General features: G+C 34.3%; 1 non-coding gene across 1 annotated transcript; it reads left to right on the plus strand.

Moving 5' to 3' along the window:
- The first annotated feature begins 8,480 nt into the window (after window positions 1–8,480).
- On the plus strand, window positions 8,481–8,587 carry LOC111753515 (U6 spliceosomal RNA). Its single transcript, XR_002788297.1, has one exon. It is a non-coding gene; the product is annotated as a U6 spliceosomal RNA (small nuclear RNA).
- The last annotated feature ends 1,506 nt before the right edge of the window (window positions 8,588–10,093 follow it).

Here is a 10,093-nt window from a genome sequence, read left to right on the forward strand (position 1 = left end):
GGCTCCTAATCTAAGCATATGATTGCAGTAGAAAATCTTCAGTGCTATAGACATGAGTGCCTGCCTGGAGTGCACAGAAGAGTGGAAGCCACATTTCTGCCATGATGAAATGCAGCACCCTAAATCTCTTTCAAGTGGATCTAATTTATCCAGTGTTGGTATTTTCAGCAGCAGTAATTGATCAGTTAACAAATAATATACTAAACAAATATGCATTAAATTCTGGCTAGTGTTTGCTGTTCATTTCTGTGCCTGCCTCTAGAGCTTAGCGATGTGCTTATAGAAAGCAGAAATAAACTGATATATTTTGAATTAATCAACTTTGCAATACAAAATCAATAATATTTAGCATGAAAAGCTCTTGACATTGGAAAGATACCTTATGCCACATCATTTAATCTTTTACAGTGAGGTTGGTATTTCAACTTCACAAGTGAACAAGCAGACATTCTATGAAGGCAAGTGATTTCTTCCAGATCTAGATTACCTGAAGTCTGGCCCTTGTTCTATACCATCTGGGCATTGTTTGATGTCCACATACACACTGGTGTTGATGATCCTGTGCTGGGTCTTCAGAAGGGCTGTGACATGCCATGCTGTTATGGGTGACTTTCAGCCTATATGGTAGAACTGGAAAACCTGTTATATGTGAACAATAATGACAAATATTTGCTTCTGTGATTTTCTATAGGTTGATTATAACAGAGAAGATGGACAGAACCTTTGATCATGTTGAATGTAGACTTAGGTAATAATGGTTAACATTTACAGAACATTTAATACCTGACAGCTCATCTTTCTATTCTCACAATAACCTGACAAGGTGAGAACTATTATTATTGCCCTAATTCTAGAGACAGATTAAGAGATGTGCCTAAGATTACATAGTTGAAAAGGTTGGAATTGGGATTCTAATCCAGACAGGCTTTACTCCAGGTTTACTGCCTGGAGATAACAAGACATTATTTATTTAGCTTATATAAGTGGGGCTGAGTGTCCTTAGTATTACTGGAGATAGGATATTGTGCTGAGATGTTTGTTGGGGTGGGAAATGACCGAATATAAAGACTAGTTTCTCTATTTTGTGTAAAGAATGAACAAATAAAATTATTTCTGTGTGTTCACTGTCTCTAGGGACAGATGTATTGCTGATTTCATGAAACACAAGCAGACACATTTGCATAGTATTTTGTATTTGTAAACCAGGCTATATTTGTATAGCAGGTTGGCAAAGATGGAGCTTCTGATGTAAAGTACACTCAGTTATAAACCCTAAATATCTATTAAATAATTGATCCACTTAATAAGTTAATTTATTAGATACTAGTGGGTGCCTCCTAATATGTTATATATTCCAATAGGTGTTAAATTATCATAGTACATTTGTCTTTAATTAATTCAGACTGCCCCTTACCTGAAATACACAATTATTAAAACTTTAAACACTTTTCTTAAAATTTTAAATTGATATTTATTTGACTAGATTGTTTTATTGAAATTAAATTAGAAACACTAGCTTTAATATAAAATATTTGCTGAGTAATGAGTCAGCCTAACATCTATTTCTATTTCATATTTTCTCTCATGTTTAGTTAAATATATTTATATAGAAAATGTTTATATGTACTGATGTATCTCAAGACTCCTTGAGATAAACTCATTTTAATGAAACTGCCTTAAAAAGTTCTCAAAACTGATTTTTGTTTTGTTTTCAATTTCAATTTATTTTTTAACCAATAATAAGAATTACATATTCATGGGATACTATGTGATGTTTCAGTAGATGGGTACATAGTGTAATGGTTGAATTAGGTTAAACATCTATTTTCCTCAAACATCATTTCCTTATGGAAAAAGATAATGCTTTCTTCTGGGTACTTAAAGTGGTCAAGTTATTTCATATGTAGTGTGTTGTCATTATCAGTGTTCATCCAGCTGTGCAGCAGCACATCAGAACTACCATCTAACTATAACTTGGCACCTACTGATCAGCATTTCCCCATCTCACTCTCCTTCACATCTTTCCTAATCTTGGATTAATCACCATTCTATTTCAACTTCTATGACATCGACATTTTTAGATTTCACTGAGGAGTAAGATCATGTGATATTTGTCTTTCTGGCCTGGTTTATTTAGCTTAACATATTTATCTCAGGTTTCATCCATGTGTCACAAATGACAAGATTTTACTCTTTTCATGGCTGAATATTATACCATTATATATGTGTATCGCATTTCCTTTATTGGTTCATCAGTTGATGGACACTTAGGTTATTCTATTTCTTGTGTCTTTTTTTTTTTCTGTCTTTTTGAGACAGCATCTTGCCATGTGGTTCAGGCTGGCCTGGGCTCATTTTATAGCCCACGCTGGTCTCGAACTTACAAGGATCCTCCTACCTCAGCCTCCCAAGTGCTGGGATTACAGTAGCGCACCACCACCGTTGGCTACTTCCTGTCTCTGTGAAGATGAGAGTGCAGAAGTTTCTCTCACAAACCGGTTTTCTTTCTTTTGGACACACATCCAGTAATAGCACTTTGGCTCTTACGGTAGTTCTATTTTTAACTGTTTGAGAACTGTCTGGTTTTTCCCATAACAGCTCTATGAATTTACATCCCCACCAAGTGTTCCCTCCTTTCAATTTCCTCACTAGTACTTGTTATATTTTTCTTTTTGATAATAACCAATCTTCCTGGAGTGAAGTGATATTTCATTATGATTTTGATTAATATTTTCCTGATGATTAAGGATGATAAGAATTTTTCATACACTTACTGGATTATGTGTATATATTCTTTAAGAAATGTCTATTTAGATGTGTTGCTCATTTTACAATTTGGCTTTTTTTTTGCTATTGAGGTATTTAGTTTCCTGTGCATTCTGAATCTTAACTCCATATCAGATGTATAATTTTCAAATATTTCCTCCCATTCTGTAGGTTGTCTATTCAGTCTGTTAGTGATTTCACTTACCAAGATGGAAAGTTTGTAGTCCGATATAACTCCATTAGTCTATTTTTGCTTTTAGTACCTGTGCTTTTGGAGTTTTGTCCAAAATTCCTTGTCCATTCCAATGCCCTGAAGCCTTTCCTTGTGATTTCTTCTAGTAGTTTCATAGTTTCAGAATTTACATCTAAGTGTTTAACCCATTTCAGTTAATTTTTGTAACAGGGGTCTAGTTTCATTATTGTGCATGTGGCTATACAATTTTTCCAGCATTACTTAGGGGAGATTGCCTTTCTCCAAAGCCTGTTCTTAACTTTATTAGAAATGAGCTGTCTGTAGATGTACTGTTTTACTTTTGGGCATTGTATTGCACTCTATTGCTCTTTTTATGACAATGCCATTTTGGTTACTAAAACTTTTTAGTATGATTTGAAGCCAGATAATGTAATGCTTTCTGTTTTGTTCTTTTTATTCAACATTGCTTTGGCTGTTCTCTGCCTGTCTGTCTCTGTCTCTCTCTCTGTAGTTTCATTCAAATTTTTGGAATTTTCTTCTGCTGTTGATACTTTGATAGGGATTATACTGTAGATTTCTTTGAGTAGTATGGACATTTTAACAATACTTATTCTTCCAATTCATAAACATGAGATATCTTTTTCTTTTTTGTGTCTTTTCAATTTCTTTAATCAATGTTGTATAGTTTTATTATAGAGATCATTTACCTCTTTGGTAAAATTTATTCCTAGTTTTTGGAAGCTATTGTAAATGAAATTTCTTTCTTTCTTTTATTTGTTGGAATATGTTTGCAGTAATAATGATTACATTCCTTAGGGTGAGTTGGTACATGTATACAACACATATTAATTCTTTTTTTCTTGCTTTCTATTTCAGATAATTTGCTGCTAACCTGTGGCAATGCTACTGATTTTTGTATACTGACTTTTTATCTTGAAACTTCACGACATTCATTTATTAGTTTTAATAGTTTTTTGGTAGAATCTTTGAAGTTTTCCATAAACTATATAAGATCATGTCATCTGTGACCACTGGCAATTTGAATTTCTCTCATCCAAATTGGATGCCTTTAACTTTTCTTCTCTTGTCTATTTGTCCTCACTAGAACTTATAGCCTCTAAATGAAAGTAAATGACAAAGGATTTGGTGAGAATTTTTTCTTCCCATGAATATTGGTTGGTATTTAGTTTTGACCTGTCACTAAGTTTCTATATAAATGTCTCTGACGCTGGTTGAATTTGGGTTGCAAAGTATTACAAATTGCCTATTTGTAGAGACTTTACTTGCAGGGGAAAGCTTTGGTATTAACTATGAAGACTGGTTTACCTGGCCTTGGAGGGAGAAGAGTTTCAGCTAAGGGACTGTACCCTCCTGGCAAATTCTTAGAGCTCCTCACACATGCATGTTTGCAACTTTATGGGATTCATTACAACTTGAAGTCAGAAGCTGAAATGAAAGTACAGTTGACAGTAATGGAAGTATAACTGGAAAAAGAAGGTATCATTAATTAATGAATTTGTTGATGAAATAGTATTCATTTCACTTTGTAAGTATTACTTTAAATACAGTTCTAAATACTTTCTGAATTCTTTGGTGAGATAACCCAATATGGTGAGGGAATGTGTGCCAGGGAGAATAATAAAATTGTTTCACAGTATTTTAGTATCCACTTCAAATTAATGAAATTTTTTAATTAGCAGAAGATATTAACATTACTTTATTGTAAAGAAAAATTTTAAAGTGCAAGAAGTTCTTTGTAACAGACTGGTATAGGTAGGAAGTGCTTAGTTACAAGTAACAGAAAAACTGACATAGTTGTTTACATAAAATGGATTAAAATATGATATAATATATAAAATCTATTAAATTATTATGATTAAGTTAAGAAAATAATGTTTATATTGTCCACAATTAATAAATAAAAATTTAGTATAACATCTGACATAGGTGGCTGAAAGTGTGAATGGAGAATTTCAGTGAAAGCTGGCCTAGTGTTTATGCTTCAAGTTCAACCATCTTCTATGGTTGTGAGATGCCTTCACTGGTTTAAAATTTGCATCCCATTCAGTGACAGGAAAGGAGAGGAGAGCCAGTCACATGATCGATTTTTATCTGAAAAACAAAAAAAATTCCAAAGTTTCTGATAAAGAACTTTAGATTTCATTGTCCAAGATTGGGCCATATGGCCACTTCTAGCTGCAAAGAACACTGGAAAAATTAGTATTCTTATGTGCCAGCATTTATCAAGGGGAATAAAAAGAGAAAGTATGGGAAATAGATATGTGAATTAGTTTTCACTAAGGCTTCATTGGTGTGTTCAAAAGTCTTATTAGAAAAGCAGTTAATTTATATAATTAACGTATTGGCTCTAAAATATTAAATATACCTCAAAACAGAAAAAACAGAATGATAAATTCCTATGCATCCATTGCTCATCTTCAATAAATATTAACCAATTAGCCAATATAGTTTCTTATCATCTCTACCAAATTCACTCATCTCAAGATACAGTAAATATGGGTATTATATCATTTTATCCTTAAATAAATATTCAGCAGCCCAGTACTATTTAAAAAGGAAACATAGCTATTCTATCACTATTATCCCAAATTATATTAACATTTCTCCAGTTATGTCATTTAAAAATCCATTTGAAGGGAAGTATGTCTTTTATTGATTGAATCAGTTATTATCTTGTTCATAATTTTAGAATTTTTAAAAAAAATTTATTTTAAAGAGAACAAAACCAAAATAATAAAAATAAAAATAAACAGAATAAAGCCATTCAAAGCAAGAGTGACATAGGAGTTCAAAACAAGATAATAGGAAATCAACAATGGCTATCATAATATAATTTGTTGTATTATGCTGCCTATACCATTGGGCATAATAGAATCTAACAAAACAAAACAACCAAACCAAACCAAACAAAACAATGAAAACAATACTGGACTTCAAAACAAAGTAACAGAAAATCAACAATGACTTTCACCTTACCTTTATACACATTTTCTCCCCTTTTACCTTCACAATACCTATTGTACATTTTGATCCCACTAAATAATTCAGGATTTTATACTACAGAGACAACATGATGTTCAACCATGTGAGTCCAAACCATTTCACTCATGAGCATGATCTCAAGTTGCATTCATTTATCTACAAGAGTCTTGAGGCTATCCTTCTTTATAGTTGAGTAGCTATCTATTGTATAAAAATACCATATCTTTCCTATCCATTACATGGTTGATGAACAAGGTATCCCTACCTTTTTCTGGGTCCCCATCATGTAGAGTATTATCTTGTCTCCTCCAACCTTCAGTCTATGAATTTTCTTTTGAGTCAAATGTGTTTCTTGTATTCAGGCATATTGATGGATCCTGTCTCCAGATCCACTCTGCCTATGTTTCTTTATTGGTGAGTTGAGGCCATCTACATTAATGGCTACAACTGACATGCACTGGCTCATCTACACCATGCTGTCCTCCCCCCACTTTCACTGTCTGTTCAATTGTCTGCCCTCAATTGTTTTTCTCTGATACTGTTCCTGGAAACATGGTCTCTCTCTAGAATATCCTTCAGCACTCTTGGGTTGGTTTGGTGGTCATGAATTCCTTCAGTTGTCTTTTTACTAAGAAAGTATCTTATTTCTCCATTAATTTTGAAAAAAGTTTGGCAGAGTACATCAATCTGGTTTGGATGTTGTTTTCTTTCAGAACTTGAAACACTTCACTCCAAACTTTCCTTGACTTGATGGTTTGTGTTGAAAAGTCTGCCATGATTCTGATGGTTTTTTCTTTATAGATGACATAGTTTTTTTTCTCTAACAGCCTTTAATAATCTGTTCTTGTGCTGAATTTATTTTGATTATGATTAGTTGGAATTATATATGTCTCAATTATCTATATATCAGGTCCTTTTCACATGTTTGGGAAGTTTTCTGCTATTATTTCTGTAAATAGTCTTTTTATGTCATTTGTGTTGATCTATGCTCTTTCACTGACATCTATCAGTTTTAAATTATTTTTCTTTACATTATTTTTCTTTGCAGCTGTTGAATTGTTAATTCCTGGTTCCTTGTTATTTTAAAGAGATCTTTCCTTTTGCAATCACTAGCTGTAACCTGTCTTCAAGGTCTGAAAGTCTATCTTCAGTTTCTTTCAAGCTTTGAAAGCTTTCAAACCTTGAAAGCTTTTGCCAGCTTTCAATGGAGTTTTTAATTTCCTAGACATCTCTTTGAATTTGATCATGCATTGAAGTTCTTTCCTGTATTTTTCATTTAAGGATTCCATTGTATTCCAATAGTCCTCTTCTTTATCTGTGCCTACTTTAGATATACTCAGCATTTCTTTCATTATGTTTGTCATTTGTTTATTTACCTAAGGTATCATTTCTGATATGATTACTTTTACAACACCTTGACGTTGTTTTATTAGTTTGTATTGTTTTACTTTGGTTGCTATCATTTCAGAAATTTCAGGTGTGTGAATTTCAATTTCTTCCATTTATTTGTCTCCAAGACTCATTCTGTTTGGGCTGGAGATCTGAGATTGCCTTTTGCTCCTTTGTCTTGACAGTTTCCTAGGTCCCTCCAGACAAGTGGTTGTGGCCTCCCAGGTGCTTCCCACATTGGCTGCCCATCTACAGTGTAGGGGAATGGTTTAGGTACCTGGGTTTCTCTTGTCCTAGGTTCCCAGGGAAGTGATGGAGTGTAGAGCTGGCTTCTCCAGACACATGCAGCTACACCAAGGCTGCCTCAGTGACAAGCAAGAGCTTGGCTGGCTGGTTCTCCCCACTGGTACTGACTACCAGTTCCTGATGGTGGCTGGCATGGGGTGTGTCTATGTACAGTTTCTTCTTCTGGTATTTACAGTTCTGTAATAACATCTATGTCACACCCCAGATGTGTGCTGGGAATGACCCTGATCTTGGCCTATGTATGTTGGGGCTGAGGCTGGTCTTCTGTTGGTGGAGTTCTCCAGAGTCCAACTGTTGTCTCCTCACTGCTGCTTCAGACACTTCCACATTACTGGCCTCACTGATCACTTCACCTTCCATAGGTGTATGTGCATCTTTGTGCCAGGCTGTTGTACTGGGTCTTGGGGTTTCCACTGGTCTTGCACTTTTCCAGCTGGCCCACCCTCTGGGATGCAAAGAATGAGGCCTACATCACAGATTGTACTCACTGTCTTCCAGCTGGCCCACTCTCCAGGATATAATGGAGGGGCATGGAGCGTGGACTCACTCTCCTCCCACTGGCTTGCCATCCAGGACCTAGAAACATTTTAAACTGATGTAATTAATATTTGTTTATAGTTATACAAACTTCCATGAATTTAAGTATATTTTGAAGTACCTTTAAAGTCAAAGATTTATTGTGGCAATCCACAAATTGATCACATGTGCACAAGAATTTCATTCTCCTAGATTTTGAATGTTGTTTCTTAAAGTTCAGCTTGAAGGCTGAGATATTGGAAAGTAAATTATTGCAGCCCTTCTGTAGTCTAAAAATTTTTAGACTGTGCATGCTTCGGCAGCACATATACTAAAATTGGAACGATACAGAGAAGATTAGCATGTCCCCTGTGCAAGGATGACATGCAAATTAGTGAAGCATTCCATATTTTTAAGCCAAAAGAAGAGAGGAAATTATAAAAATCAGAGCAGAAATCAATGCAATAAGGACTAAGAAAACAATCCAATGAATGAATGAATCAAAGAGTTGGTTCTTTGAAAGAATAAATAAAATTGATAAGACCCTAACCAACCTTATTTTAAAAAGGAAGAAAAAGCTCAAATTCATGCAATAAGAAATGAAAAAGCTGAAATCACTACAGACTGTATAGAAATGCTGAAGATCATCAACACCTATTTTGAAACCTCTACTCTCAAAGGTATGATAACACAGAAAATAGACAGATTCCTATAAACCAAAGGTTTCTAGTACCAAAGCTAGGTCAAGAAGATGTAAAACTGCTGAACAACCCAATTTCTATGAATGAAATTGAAAATGTAATTAAGTCCTTACCTACAAAGAGCCCAGGCCCAGACAGATTCACTGCAGAATTCTACAAGAAATACAAAGAAGACTTAATGCCAACACTTCTCAAACTCTTCAATGAAATTGAAAGGGAAGCAATCCTTCCTAAGTCATTCCTGGAAGCAAATATTACTCTAGTACCAAAACCTCAGAAAGACCCAACTAAAAAAGAGAACTATAGACCAATCTCCCTAATGAACATGGATGCAAAAATCCTCAATAAACTATTGGCAAATAGGATGCAGCAAATCATCAAGAAGATTATACACCATTACCAAGTGGGATTCATCCCAGGCATGCAGGGATGACTCAACATACATAAATCAATAAATGTAATCCACCATATCAATAAAGCCAAAAGTAAGAATCACATGATCATTTCTATAGATGCAGAAAGAGCTTTTGATAAGGTAACATTCATTTATGATAAGAACTTACCGAAAATTGGAATAGATGGTCTTTACCTCAATATAATAAAGGCCATCTATGACAAACCAACAGCCGGTATCATACTAAATGGTCAAAAATTGAAAGCCTTTACTTTAAAGTCAGGCACAAGACAAGGAAGTCCCTTATCACCACTCCTATTTAATGTAGTACTGAAAATACTAGCGAGAGCAATTAGACAAGAGAGATATATAAAAGGGGTAAAGATAGGAAAAGAAGAAGTTAAATTATCATTGTTAGCAGATGACATGATACTCTTCATAGAAGACCCCCAAAACTCCATTGAAAGACTCTTAGATATAATAAATAAATTCAGTAATGTAGCTGGATACAAAATCAATACTCAAAAATCAATAGCATTCCTGTACACTAACAACAAAATCACTGAAAGAGAAATAATTGAAGCCACACCCTTCACACTAGCAACCAAAAAATGAAATATTTAGGAATTACTATCATGAAAGAAGTGAAAGACCTATACAAGGAAAATTATAATACACTGAGAAAAGAAATTGAAGAGAATCTCAGAAAATGGAAAGACATCATTTGCTCATGGATAGGAAGAATAAATATTGTAGAGGTGGCCATTCTCCCAAAACTGTTACACAGACTCAATGCAATCCCAATAAAAATACCATCAACATACC

This window comes from Cavia porcellus, unplaced genomic scaffold, assembly GCF_034190915.1.
Source record: "Cavia porcellus strain 051 isolate PalLab524CR breed Dunkin Hartley unplaced genomic scaffold, mCavPor4.1 scaffold_5, whole genome shotgun sequence".
Classification (NCBI taxonomy): Eukaryota; Metazoa; Chordata; class Mammalia; order Rodentia; family Caviidae; genus Cavia; species Cavia porcellus.